This window comes from Esox lucius, chromosome 10 (assembly GCF_011004845.1).
Source record: "Esox lucius isolate fEsoLuc1 chromosome 10, fEsoLuc1.pri, whole genome shotgun sequence".
Classification (NCBI taxonomy): domain Eukaryota; kingdom Metazoa; phylum Chordata; class Actinopteri; order Esociformes; family Esocidae; genus Esox; species Esox lucius.
Genome location: NC_047578.1, coordinates 23,237,841 through 23,253,438, shown reverse-complemented (window position 1 = coordinate 23,253,438; position 15,598 = coordinate 23,237,841). Strand labels below are relative to the sequence as shown.

The 15,598-nt window shown below is 39.0% G+C and overlaps 1 long non-coding RNA gene across 1 annotated transcript; it reads left to right on the top strand.

Annotated features, from left to right (window-relative positions):
- The first annotated feature begins 9,951 nt into the window (after positions 1–9,951).
- LOC105005803 lies at positions 9,952–15,326 on the top strand. Its single transcript, XR_827346.4, has 2 exons — positions 9,952–10,076; positions 14,761–15,326. It is a non-coding gene; the product is annotated as an uncharacterized LOC105005803 (long non-coding RNA).
- The last annotated feature ends 272 nt before the right edge of the window (positions 15,327–15,598 follow it).

The window sequence follows — 15,598 nt, the reverse complement described above, 5'->3', positions numbered from 1 at the left end:
TGGAGAGACGTTCCACATTTTTATGCCTGGTTACCAGCTGAAGTTTGAGTCAAAGCACAATTCTACACATTTGTCCCAAAAATTGTGTCATATCATAACATTAAACAATGGAAGACACTTATTTCATATATTTGAACACAAAACCACAAGTGAACCACACATGGATAAGAGAATAACAATATTATGCCTAGGAGAATGACAGAGAATATCTATTTCCATTCTCTTAAAATCACTAAAAACAAAATAGACAAAGAAGATTACAACATGAAAACTGAAAATGCAATACATCTCATTAATACTGAGGGCAAACAGTGAAATAAATTAAACTGATGAGGAATATTTACTTAATCCAATATTTTAAACCTAAAACATTTCTTAAACTATCATTAACAGTGGGTTTGGTTCCCCAGAAATAACTTTCACCCATTTGTAACCTGGGGCTTAGTGTGTAACTCTTCTCAGTTGGTTTGGACTGTTTGTTTGTCCTTCAGTATTTTGGTGAAGCCACAACCTTTGCAAACATACATGTATAGTCATTGAAGCACAGTTGCCAGGATCCTTAGCTACATCCAGGGAATTAGCTACAACAACCAGGAACGTAGTCCTGGAGTGAACCTTAAATGAATGACAGTCACATTCTTAGTCATGAGTTCACGTGTTTGTCCTGTAAAGTACAGTACGTTTGTCCTTCACCCTTACACTACACAAAGAAGTTGAAGAAAATTGTTTCCTGCTTTGGCTTTGGAACCGGACAAGCCTGTGTAGCTCACTTTGTTGTTTGTTTGAGACTGGTTTTGTATTTATGTTTTGAATTTAATTGCCCACACTTTTCTCAACCCTTTTTGTTCCCTGGGCACCAGAGGGCTTTGGTCTTTTTGACATAATTTGCAGTAGGCTACTGATGCTAATTTATCTTGATTCACACACAGTGTCACTCATTACATCAGATAACTGAACTCCCCCATCCCCCACAATCAGGTAACTCTAACTATGAGAGTGTGTGTGTGTGGGGGGGGGGGGGGCACTGCAGGCAACACACAGAAAATATGTCTATGTAGTCATGTTGTTGTGGGGGATTTCGCATTTTTGTAATATGTTGAAATAATAATATTCAAATACTTTTATTCAAATATAGTAAAAGTAAAAAAAATCTAATTTGGGCACCCCTATGGATAGGTGGCACCCCTAGCATTTGCCTTAACCTAACCCTTGGAATGAGAAGTTTGTGTTGAAAAGAATGCAAGAAACTGTAGGTGTGGTGGAAAACTGGTCGAAAACATGGGGTTTTAGGATGTCTGTGGTGAAGTCATGTTTCATGGTTTATTCTAGGCGGAAGGTAGGTGATGTTCGGCTGCAATTGTATGAACAGGTGTTGGGTAGGGTTTCAGAGTTCAAATATGGCTTATGGTTTGATGAGGGGGTTTCGTGGAGGAGAGTTGAGTATGTGGACCTGAAGTGTAGGAAGGTGTTGAATCTCATGAGGGCAGTGGCAGGGTATGACTGGGGGACAGATAGACAAACGCTTTTGTACATGTATCAGGCACGGATTTGGTCTTCAATAGATTATAGGTGTTTTATTTATGGATCGACTGCCAAAACAGTTTTCCAGCATCTAGATGGGGTGCAAGCATATGCCCTGACATTGTGTGTGGGTGCTACCAGGACTTCTCCGGTTGTGGCTTTGCAGGTGGATACGGTGGAACATCCACTGAGTTTGAGATGAGACAAATTAGTGTTGAAAGGGTGTTCAGAAAGATTGAAAGGGGGTGCAGAAAGATTGAAAGGGGGTGCAGAAAGATTGAAAGGGGGTGCCGAAAGTCACGCTGTAGTCTTAGCAACCAGGGATTGTTGGGTGAGAGACCTGGGTGGACCGAGGGCGTTTGGGTGGATGATTGGTCAGAAGGTGGTGGAGTATGGACTGGGGGGAGATAACGATTGGCCCCGGCATTAACGTTGGGGTCTATACCACTGTGGATTTTTCCAACGCGTAGTGTGGATTTGGGTATGATTGAGGATAGGAGGGACTGGGGCAAGGAGGTTTTGAGAATGCGTGTGGAGAGATGGATCAGTGAGCTGCAACATGAGGTGATGGTCGTGGATGAATGGCGCAACAATGGGCCTCAGGATCTCGTCACGGTATCTCTGTGCATTCAAAATCGAATGTGAGCATTTGCCCACTCAAGTCGGTTACGAAGACAAACTGCAGTCAGGTCAAGACCCTGATGAGGATGAAGAGCATGCAGATGAGTTTCGCTGAGATGGTTTCTGACAGTTTGTGCAGAAATTCTTTGGTTCTGCAAACCGATTGTTGCAGCAGCTGTCCGGGTGGCTGGTCTCAGATGATCTTGGAGGTGAAGATGCTGGATGTGGAGGTCCTGGGCTGGTGTGGTTACACGTGGTCTGTGGTTGTGAGGCCGGTTGGATGTACTGCCAAATTCTCTGAAACGCCTTTGGAGACAGCTTATGGTAGAGAAATGAAGATTCAATTCACGGGCAACAGCTCTGGTGGACATTCCTCCAGTGAGCACGCCAATTGCACGCTCCCTCAAAACTTGCGACATCTGTGGTATTGTGCTGTATGATGGAACTGCACATTTTAAAGTGGCCTTTTATTGTAGCCACCCTAAGGCACACGTGCAATTATCATGCTGTCTAATCAGCATGTTGATATGCCACACCTGTGAGGTGGATGGATTATCTCGGCAAAGGAGAAGTGCTCACTAACACAGATTTAGACAGATTTGTGAACAATATTTGAGAGAAATAAGCCTTTTGTGTACATAGAGAAAGTCTTAGATCTTTGAGTTCAGCTCCTGATAAATGGGGGCAAAAACAAAAGTGTTGCGTTTATAATTTTGTTCAGTGTATGTCATAGACTGACAGATCATGTGTCGGTTTATAAGGCGGAGATGGTGGCTGTGGTACTTGGTCTGAGGTGGGTGTAGGATGTGAGACCTGGGAGGGTGGTAATTTGTTCTGATTCAGCAGCGGTGTTGAATAGGGGGACAATTGGTAGGTCAGATAGAGAGGATTTTTTAGGTGAGCTGATGGGGATATTGTTGGACTTTTAGAGAATGGGGGTGTTGGTGAAATTTTGTTGGACTATATATATTCAAATAGTTCAATACATATTGTTCCATCGGGAGGCAAAAACTGCTGCGAGGAGGACAGAGATAGATGTCTTGGGTGCTGTTGGGGTGCAGGGAGGTAAAGTCATTGATACGGGCAGTTGGGATTGAGTTATGGGAGAGACAGTGGAGTGAAATTAGCAAAGGGAGACATTTCTATAATGTACATAGATCTGTGAGGGCAGAGGTGGGAAGTGTTGGGTGCAGGAGAGAGAAAGTGGTATGGACAAAGGTTTGAACGCCACAATGAGGATAATGGCAAAACATGACAAGGGATTGTGTGATGAGTGTTTGGTGACGGAAATAATGTAGCATGTACTGTTTTTCTGTGAAAGGTATGATGATGATAGGGAAAGATTGTCTGCCAAAGGTATTGGAGGCTAAGCGGGGATGGGACCTTGGTGGTGTTCTCGGGGTTTGGACAGGGAAGGAGGTAGTTAGGTGGCTGTATATGCACCTTCAGTTGGATGCGATCTGCCAACCAAATCAAACGAAGAAGATAAGTTTACATGATTTATAGAAATCTGTCAAATAAAGATGTTAGACATGAAAAGAAAACAGGTTGGCATCAAATAACGACTTTTGGACCAAAATTGTGTGGTGAATATGGATTCCATGAAGGAATCATGTCTGCAAATCTTTGGTCACACTAACAGGGCCTTATGAAAGATTTGTACTGTACACTACCATAAATACCATCATAAATGATCAGAAGGCATCTGCACTAGATGTTTTAAGTTAATGTTTAAAATATATTTTACAACAAAGTTGTTGTGAGTGGCTCAGATATTACACGCTTAAACTTTCTAGCCGGTCCAACTATATGTTTGTATTGACCTGTAATCTCCTCATACGCTTTACACAATCACACTACCATCCCCCACCCCAAAGCCACACCAGACTAGCTAATATGATATCAGCCACGTTCAATAAAAGGAAGGAGAAACAAGATGTTATTATTAAAATTCAGTCTTGTAAATGTTAAAGGCAGGATTCTACACAGGGCCCTGTTCATTTGGATATTCAATCTGTAGATACTGTCAACAAACAATCCGGTGATTAGCTGCTTGCTAGCGTTACTCGTTTTAGAGTAAGGTTTTTGAAAACGTGTTATGGCTAGGGTAAAAGTTAGGATAAGGGTTACAATTAAAACTTGGGAGAAGGTTTACAGTTGGTTGATAGTTTAAATGTTTCTGACAGATTGTAGAGCATCTACAGATCTCCAAAAAAAGTGTTGCCAAATGTTTTTACAGACATTTTGTCAGAAGAATTGCCGAACACTGTACCACTATTACATTTGAATTCTCTCACACAGTGGCGGTTTTAGCTATAGGCGACATGGGCAGCCGTCCAGGGGGGGGCACCCACACCCAAAAAAATCTGAATGCTGGAATTAGTCAAGTCGATCACACTTCGAAATGCTACCAAATAAACCTCAATTCACTCATAATACTGTGAAGATGTAGGGTCACACAGACATATTGTTTCAGTTTTTCCTGGTTTATACAAAACCATTAAGAATATAAAACCAGTCTGCACACCACCAAGGTGATTTGTTTTAGTCTTGATTCTTGGTTGACGGTGTAAGGGGTTGGGTTATGTGTTGAGTGCCAAATTGTCAGAAACGGATAAGCTGAAGTGGGGTTTCACCCAGGGAACCGTACAAGCTAGAAACGCCACTGTTCTCACACCTGTCACCTTGGAGTTAAATTGGTGCCAAACTTGGTCAGAAAGTATGGCTGTTGTAACATAAATACATAAATATATTCAAATAGTTCAATTCATATTGTGCCATTTAGAAAATTATTTCTATCAGCATCTATTGATCAGAATTATTTTCTCTTACATCAGAAAAATCACAAAAATGCTAAGGTATGAATATGACTTCAATCCTTTAGAACCCATTTAGAACCTTTAATCCCATGTCTAAAAAACAAATTATATTATAGTAAGTTACATAAGTGGGATGTTGTTATGGAAGAGTATGTGTTCTTTAAAATAAAGTAAACTTGTAATTGTAATTTAATATTTTTTTGCAATGCCTTTTTGCTTGAAGAGAGAATAATATTTCTTTTGACAATTCTGTCATCTGCTGCAGCATCACTAGAATTATATTGGGGTGTAAAGATTTACAGAAAGGTCTCTATAGTGTCTGTATACAACTGAAAAACATTGTGTCAGCAATGCAGAAATGGCCTGTTCAATGATTTATAAACAATTATCTTGTTAATCTACGTACAATATTAAGCCTTGCAAATCAGCACTTCAAAGCTGCATTTGAATTTGACGTCCTCCACACTTGCGATTACATTTTGTGGGAACTTGGGCATGCAAATGACATGAAATGTACAAAACGTTTCTTCAATGTTCTAAAATATAATGCTTTTTAATAATAACTCCTTTTGCGCATATTGTTGATGAAGTGAACCATATGTAATGTCTAAGACAAACCAAACAATCTACTTGACCATAATAAGTAACAAATACACACATTGCCTCATGACCTTTCCTCAAGGTTAGGTTGTGGTTATGGGAACAACACAACTCAGCATACCAATCCCTTCCTTCTTCAGTAACTTCTTAAGTAAGATTTTTGCTGCATTTCACTGCATCAGAGAAAATTGCAGAATCTTTTTCATTTTATTTTGATTGCTTCATTGACATGATAAAACATCAATTCCTCCACTTTAAAGTGTGCAGTGTGTTGGGCAGAGCATCCATTATATGAGATGCATACAGAAAATTGATGAGTTTCGATATGTTGAATTCACACAAATATTATAACAATTAAAATTTCCAATGAATGCCGTGATTTGAACAAACCCAGCAGTCTATTGTAGTAGCACCAGTAGCTATGCCACTACAATAATGGCGCAGTGGCTTATCTGCCTCATAAACATTAAAGTGGCCTATATCAGGAACTGTGTGTGGGATGATAAGGTAGGTGATAAGGCACCTACAAAGGATTTGCTTTGTCCAGCTGTGCCTTCAAACTTTGTGGCTGTACAAAATGTTACAGGAAAAAAAAGCCATTTCCCTATTTGACCCCTCTGTGTCCTTGGGGCTATAGTCTGTTCCAGTTCATGAACTGACAAAAGGAGAGTCATTTCCAAGTCGGTGGTGTGACTACTTGGACTTCAGCAAATCCCCATTAAATCTTTTAAATTGAAATGTTCAGTAACCACTATAAGTCCAAGATAATTGTGTTTTTTAAGACATACAGTTGTGCTCAAAAGTTAGCATACCCTTGGAGAATTGGTAATATATTTACCATTTGTAAAGAAAAACACGAGTGAGCAGGCACTCTTATTTCTTATGGGATTCACATTCAACTGTAGGTCATATCAGAATGGCACAATCATTAATAGAAAACATGGCAACAAAGAAAAAAATTAACTGATCCCTGTTCAAAGGTCTGCATACCCTTAGTTCTCAATACTGTGTATTGCCCTCTCTAGCATCAATGACAGCATGCATTCTTTTTTAATAGTTGTCTATGAGGCCCCAAATTCTTGCAGGTGGCATAGCTGCCCATTTGTCTTGGCAAAATGCCTCCAGGTCAGGCAAAGACTTTGATCGTCTTGCATGAACTCCCCAGAGTGGCTGGAAGATAATAAGGTCAGGAAACTGTGATGGCCACTTTTTTCTTTTCCTGCTGTAACCACTGGAGGTTAAACTTGGCCTTGTGCTTAGGGTCATTGTCGTGATGGAATGTCCAAGAACGTCCCATGCACAGCTTTCGTGCAGAAGAATGCAAATTGTCTGCCAGTATTTTCTGATAACATGCTGCATTCATCTTGCCATGCATTTTCACAATATTCCCCATGCCTTTAGAGCTCACACATCCCCAAAACATCAGTAAGCCACCACCATTCTTCACAGTGGGGATGGCATTCTGTTCACAATAGGTCTTGTTGACCCCTCACCAAACATAACGGCTATGGTTGTGACCATAAAGCTCAATTTTGATCTCGTCACTCCAAATTGCAGTGTGCCAGAACCTGTGAGGTGTGTCAAGTTGTTGTTGGGCATATTGTAACCAGGCTTTTTTGTGGCACTGGCACAGTTCTTTCTGGCAACTCGACCATGCAGATCTTTTTTTTTCAATTATCGTCGTATTGTGCTCCTTGAAACAACCCCACCGTCTCTTTCCAGATCAGCCTGTATTCCTCCTGAGGTTACCTGTAGGTTTTTCTTTGGATTCCAAACAATTCTTCTGGAAGTTTTGGCTGAAATCTTTCTTGCTCTACCTGACCTTGGCTAGGTATCAAGAGATCCCTGAATTTTCCACTTCTTAATAAGTGATTGAACAGTACTGACTGGCATTTGCAAGGCTTTGGATATCTTTTTATATCCTTTTCCATCTTTATAAAGTTCCATTACCTTTCCATTATCATTACCTACTTACGCAGGTCTTTCGACAGTTCTTTTCTGTTCCCCATGGCTCAGTATTTAGCCTGCTCATTGCATCCACGTCAGAGCTAACAAATTCATTGACTATTTAAACACAGATACTGATTGCAATTTAAAAAGTCACAGGTGTGGGAAATGCCCCTTTCACCTGTGTGTTTCACCTTGTGTTTCTGTAGCAAGGCCAAACATCCAAGGGTATGTAAACTTTTGATCATGGCCATGTGTGTTTTCTGTTATCATTATGATTTAAAAAGGAGCCAAACAACTGTGATAATATATTTTTTTTGCATGATCAGTTATATTTTCTAAATCAATGCCAAAATATCACTATTTCTGCCAGTACTAACTGTACCAATTTTTCTTTCCTATTATTTCCCCCTTGAAATGCTTAATGTAGTGTTTGATTTAAAAATGTTCCAGTATAAAGATGAGTGGCTGATCGGGTGGTCTGGAAGTCACCTTCTTACCCAAGGACATTGTTTTATTTTAATAAAATCAGCCTTGTGACATCATGCAGACCGAAAGTACCATCCAACCAAAACAGCCAGATTTAAATGGTTATTTTTTTTACAGTTTTATTTTATTGGTTGCATGGATTTCTAATTACTGTGATCACTCTTTCAAAAATCTTTACACAGTTCTCTTTACCAACTCTTTACGCAGCAAGGCACAACAGTTAATCTCAAATCCAAAATGCATGAAAATGACCCTAAAACTGTCCCAGAATTCACTAATTCTACCATAAAAAATGTTTCCCCCTCATAACACAACAACTGAAGAACACTAACAGCAGGTACAATTACATTCATGTACTGCTGGAAATGTTCCAGAAATGAATCAGAAATGTTGCAATTTCTGTTGCAAAAATGCTTCATTTTGCATTTGGTACAGAGTAAAATACACAAAATGAAATGTAAGTTATTCCAGTACTGTATTACAAAAGAATGTATACACTGTACATATACAGTACATAGCATATCTAACGATTGATACAGATATACTATATATAGCAATAATAGTCAAACATCTCTTCTACATTTGTCCACTGCCTTGGTTCTACCGTAGATATCAGAAAGATTACCAAATCTTTAGTAAAAGAATACAGGAATGATTGATAAAAGACAGCTATTTCCTCAGTGACCATCATGGATAAGAGAACTCTAATCAAACTACTGCATTATATACTACACTTCAGTTTATTCTTGACTGTTACAAAATATATTCATATGAAGTTTATGACCTTTTATAATATTCATACCTTTGCTTTTTATTTCAATCATTCCAAATTTCATAAATATAGGTTGAATGAGGGAAATAATTGTATTCACAAGTGCTTGGTTGTCTCAAAACTAGACAGGACAACCGGCTGGAGCATGGTGAACCGCCTGGAACATGGCCACTAGAAGATACAATTGTCAATAGAAAATGTTTTCAGTTTGTCATCTTTGTCTTCTCCTATTTGTAGATAAGTATCAGACAATTTTTAGATAACAGCTGGTTAAAGTATTTTGTAATAACCTTTGGCACATATTTATAAATTCTTATTTTGTAAACTGTTAGCTGCTAATACACGTCAAGTTGTGTATGTTTTGCAAAAACACTAATTATCTCAAGAATTGCATACAGCTGACATGGCATTTCAAAGCGAAAACAATGTTACTGTAGCTCGTAAAATAAGTAATATCTTATTCTGTTCAAGCAGTTGAGAACTGGGATATTTGAAACACTCTTGGTCATGGAAATGTAAACAGTAAATATTGCACTTACATCTTGAAGGAAAAAAGTGGTTGAGTCAGTTTTGTTGATTTATGTGGTCACGTTCCGGTTCAGGTGGTTTGGTTTATCTTATCTGATCAACTCTATTAATTCCAGGTTCTTTCTCCCAGACAACCACAGTCAGTATTTCCTGAAGGTGAGTTCAGGTTAAACACTGAATAGAAAGAGAAGAGACATTGGCAATGATGACATTTCCTTAATTTACATTAAAGGTTGAACACGCCATATATCACTATTTCTGCCAGGGTATGCAAATGTATGAGCACGGCCGGCACAGTAGGGGTCACTTGCCTTTTGTGGCACAGCATAAGGTACACTGTAGCTGTTCTGTGTGCCAAACCAACTGTAACATCTCTATACAGGAGGTATCTCGCCCAGCATTCATTATAAATATGTTTTTTTTCTTAATTGACTTCCCTGGTAAAAGTTTAATAATTAATAATTAAAACAACAGGTCCTTAAAGTCCTCAGCCCTGGAACATGCCATGTTATGTTCGTGACACGTTATTCATTTGCTTTCCTCTTTACATATCAGGCGCCCTTCCAGTTACTATGTGTTTTCTGTTGCTTAGTACTGTACATGCCCTTCCATCTGTAACTATGGGACCTTCATCACTTTTGAGGACCTGTTAGTATAAAAGGACAGAGAGAAGCCCTTATTCTCCAACCGTAAAATAACACTGAAGACCTACTGTGGGAGAGATGGAGAAGTTTCTATTATTTGCATGTCTGTTTTTTCTGCCATTGGTTTTCACTCAGGTAAGTAACCCTGTTTAGTGTATTGTATATTTTTTCCCTTTTTAAAGGATTTGGTAGGTTAACTGATTGGAAGGGTTGTGATGTTGCAGAGCCGAAATGTAGCATATGAATATTCAGAAATTGATGTGTACAGCAGATCACCATAATCCTTTACAATTTAGATCACATTTTCTTGAGTTAAACACAGCAAACAGAAAATGAGCTGTCCATGAGCAAATGTTTTCTTTGTCTTGTATTGTTCTCAAACTTATATTGCATTTTTGTTCTTTATTCATGTATAGTAGCAGTCTGCTTTTTTTTCATTTTTTAACTTAGATTTTTGTTTTTATCTAGAAGCAAAAAATTGCAAGGAAAGGAAAAAAATCTATTACTATTTTTCTTTTATGTTTCTTTTTTAATTTTGGGATTATTTGCAAAGGTAGTTCTGGGCTCCAATGTGAAATGCATAATAGGAATTTAGAATTTCAACAATATGCAACACAATTTACTTTTAATTTCAAATATATAAAAGCCCTCTATGCCAGTAGAAAGTGCATATGCAAGTACAATTAAAGGATTCTACACAAAAGTGCAGAATGTCACCATTTATTTATGGCTGTTTCAACTTGTATTTGTTTTACCAACTAAAAATAAAAGCACGTTTAGAGTTCTATCCCTCCATTTCATGAGAACATAAGTATTTGAACAATTCAACTTGTATTTAGTTGCAAATCACTTGCATGCAATTACAGCAGTGAGTCTGCGTCCAATTGACGTCTCGAAACTAACATCTTGGTATCATCTTTTGTGAATGCTAAGCATTGACTGCAACCATTTTGAGCTTTTGCTTGTTTTGTGGAGTTTCTGAATTCAGTCTCCTCTTAAGCAATTGAAATGCATGTTAAATCGTATTAAAATCCGGTCTAAAACTTTACGCTCTTTCCCATAATAAATGACTTAGTTACTTGTTAATTACTTGTTTTGCTAGTGTGTTTTCAGTCGCTGTCGTGTAATATTGTGAAGCGCCGGCCAGTGAGTCTGGAGGCATTTTCTTCTACAGTGTTAGCCAAGATGCTTCTTTAGACTTCTGAATTTATACTGCTGCTACCATCATTCTTTACATTATTCGTCAATAAAGATTCTAAAGACAGCTATGCATGCACATGCCATGACACTACCTCCACCAGGAAGCACAGATGAGGTGGTATGCTTTTTGTATCTTTCACAGTTCCAAAACTGTTCAAGCTGACCACTAAATAAAAATTCTAATCTGACCTTTCTGTTTTGCTGCTGACCAGAAGTTAAAACTTGCAGTGTAGCCATTGTAATTCTGCTGTCCAAGCAGTATGTGACAGTTTCACCCCATTTTGGAGGATGTTGGTGATGTTAGAGTTGTTTTTCACAGCTCTGGTAATTTTTCTGTAAGCTGCTGTTATTTTCCTTGGCTGACCTGGTCATTGTGAAGAGGTTTCTTAGGACATTCCAAACTTTTGTGCTATGGTTCTAATTGAGTTCCTTTTTTGTTTTAGCATCCAAATTGCTCACTTTTCTTTCACAGACAGTTCCATAGTCTTCATGTTTGATAACCCTACTGAGACCAAAAGTTTTTTTGCATTTGGAGCCTGCAGTCTCCAAAGGCAAAAGGAAAGAATACAACTGAGATGACACATTCACAGTTCTTTTACATGTGAAGAATTCATGTAATGCAACAGTAAACACCTGATCAATTAGAAACTCCTGTGAACCAAATGTTCCAATACTTATTCTCACATGAAATAGGGGAGACGGAACACGGACTGCACTGTTATTTTCTTTTGGAAAATCATATCAGTGTTATAATGAACAAAAATAAAAGGTTACATTTAGCAAATTTGACTCATGTTCATTTTTAATCATAATATTCATATGCCTTGAGTGTATAGCAAAAATTTGAATTTTGTCTTTACTGTCCAGTACATATTATGGCAATCTAGGCAGAATGTTCTAGACTTGTAGGACTGGTAGGTGAAATGTGTATTTCGCTAGTACTTTGCTTGTCATACACCATTCATTAATTATTTGAACATTTACAATAAGACAAACGATGTCAATGACTGGTATGATAGCACAAATACTATATATATTATAGTCTATGCCATCACCTAATATGAATTGAAATAAACTGAGGATTTTCTGAATGTTTATACTGTACAGTATGCTACATAATACACTTTGGAAAAGTCTTAGGAAGGTTTAAAATGGCAATACAAAATACATTTCCTAATAAGGAGTACAAAATGTGTATTCAGCTAATTACTACTCTCTGCATTCAACCCATATACATTTTTATTAAATGCAAAGCTAAAGAATAGAGAAAAAGAACAATGCTTTGGACATTAATGCTCATTCTATTATTAGGACAGTAAATACTATTTGATAACTACGGTGTTACTCATGTCTATCCCTAATCATACTTACGTCACTGAGCATGACAATGAGCAATACTGTGTTTAGAGTCCTACAAACCAATCAGATAGAGACATGCAACACTTATAAAATACAACTGACAGCCATGCAAACTGGGGCCATATGCAAAGTAGGTGTGGCTGGTGCCATAAACTGGATTCATGGGGAGGTTGACCTTGAGTCATTGTCACTGAGGCAGACAGCTGAAATAGGAATTTGTCTCTGCTGCCATCAGAAATTGAGTCAGTCCTCGGCTAAACTAGTCCATTCTAACCAGTCCCCAACCAACAAAAACTCACAGCTTGAAGTCCTGATTCAAGTTCTAATGCATCTGTGCACTTCTTTTCAGTGCATATTTTGCAAGAAAATGTAAGAATTAATTTAATATATATACAGTATCTCACAATAGTGAGTACACCCCTCACATTATTGCAAACATTTGATTGTCTTATCATGTGACAACATTGAAGAAATGACACTTTGCTACAATGTAAAGTAGTGAGTGTGCAGCTTGTATAACAGTTTACATTTGCTGTTCCCTCAAAATAATTCAACACACAGCCATTAATGTCTAAACCGCTAGCAACAAAAGTGAGCACACCCCTAAGTGAAAATGTCCAAATTGGGCCCAAAGTGTCAATATTTTGTGTGGCCACCATTATTTTCCAGCCCTGCCTTAACCCTCTTGGGCATGGAGTTCACCAGAGCTTCACAGGTTGCCACTGGATTCCTCTTCCACTCCTCCATGATGACATCACAGAGCTGGTGGATGTTAGAGACCTTGTGCTCCTCCACCTTCCCTTTGAGGATGCCCCACGGATGCTCAATAGGATTTAGGTCTGGAGACATGCTTGGCCAGTCCATCACCTGTACCCTCTGCTTCTTTAGCAAGGCAGTGGTCGTCTTGGAGGTGTGTTTGGGGTCGTTATCATGTTGGAATACTGCCCTGCGGCCCAGTCTCCAAAGAGAGGGGATCATACTCTGCTTCAGTATGTCACAGTACATGTTGTCATTCATGGTTCCCTCTATGAACTGTAGCTCCCCAGTGCCGGCAGCACTCGTTCAGCCCCAGACCATGACACTCCCACCACCATGCTTGACTGTAGGCAAGACACACTTGTCTTTGTACTCCTCACCTGGTTGCCGCCACACACGCTTGACACCATCTGAACCAAATAAGTTTACCTTGGTCTCATCAGACCACAGGACATGGTTCCAGTAATCCATGTCCTTAGTCTGCTAGTCTTCAGCAAACTGTTTGTGGCCTTTCTTATGCATCATCTTTAGAAGGGGCTTCCTTCTGGGACGACAACCATGCAGATCAATTTGATGCAGTGTGCAGCATATGGTCTGAGCACTGACAGGTTGACCCCCCCACCCCTTTAACCTCTGCAGCAATGCTGGCAGCACTCTTATGTCTATTTCCCAAAGACAACCTCTGGATATGATGCTGAGCATGTGCACTTGACTTCTTTGGTTGACCATGGCGAGGCCTGTTCTGAGTGGAACCTGTCCTGTTAAACTGATGTATGGTCTTGGCCACCGTGCTGCAGCACAGTTTCAGGGTCTTGGCAATTTTCTTGTAGGCTAGGCCATCTTTATATAGAGGAACTTTTTTTTTGTCAGATCCTCAGAGAGTTCTTTGCCATGAGGTGCCATGATGAACTTCCAGTGACCAATATGAGGGAGTGTGAGAGCGCTAACACCAAATTTAACACACCTGCTCCCCATTCACACCTAAGACCTTGTAACACTAACGAGTCACATGACACGGGGGAGGGAAAAGGGCAAATAGGGCCCAATTTGGAAATGTTCACTTAGGGGTGTACTCACTTTTGTTGCCAGCAGTTTAGACATTAATGACTGTGTGTTGAGTTATTTTGAGGGGACAGCACATTTACACTGTTATACAAGCTGTAAACTCCCTACTTTACATTGTAGCAAAGTATAATTTCTTTAGTGTTGTCACATGAAAAGATATAATCAAATATTTGCAAAATTGTGAGGGGTGAGATACTGTATAAATATATATACACATATATATATATATATACACACATATATATACACATACACACACAAATATATATATATATATATATACACATTGTACTTGATTATTGGCTATGATGAAAGCAAGTCATGCCTGACGTGATGATGGCAAATAGAGAATTTTGGCACAAGGGTATTGAAATAGGGCACCCACGGTAGGTTTGCTTACAGATTGTGTGTTTGTTAATAGATGTATCTTTCTTGACAGACTTCCAGCATTTCTGCCAGCCCAAATGTTACATCTGTAAACCGTACGACAGTACAAGTTACCACGTCATCAAACCAGACCGCCAACCAACCCTCCGGGAACACAACAGGTCCAGGCAATTTCTCTATGACGACACCCACCAAAACTGACAACCACAGTCACATTACCACGGGACCTTCTAACATATCCGTCTCCAACATTACAATGACGACCCACACAACGCTGAGGCTGCAGCCAACTTCTAAAGTTACCAACACAATGACCAAACCAAATAGAGGCGCCTCAAACTTGCTAGGCTCTTGTGCTCTTATTCTGGGATCTACAATCTCTATGATGAACCTGCTGTGATCTGAAAATATACATAATATGTATATATTGCATGAAAGGGCTATTAATTGCTTTCAAAGTGAGAGCAAAATTGCTTTTTTACTACTGTCAGATAATCCCATGTATGTATTGCCATGCACAGTTGCTAAAAACAATCACTAGCCCAAACTACGAAATTATTTACAATATTCCATCTTTATTGTATTGTTCATGTAAATAAATCACTTATTTAACATAAATTCCTTCCTTTGATGTGTTTAATTCATTTACCTGTTACTAATTACACCTCTAACATATTACATATTACTAATTCTAGTCAGGGTGCCCATGCTGACCCCTGTCCACTGCCGAACTGCCTAGAATGGAGGCAGTGTGATGCTTTGGGCAATGTTCTCCAGGAAACTTTGGGTCCTGCCATTCATGTGGATGTTACTTTGACATGTACCACCTATCTGAGCATTGTTGGAGACCCTGTGTACCCTTTCATAGCAACAGTATTCCCTGTTGGCAT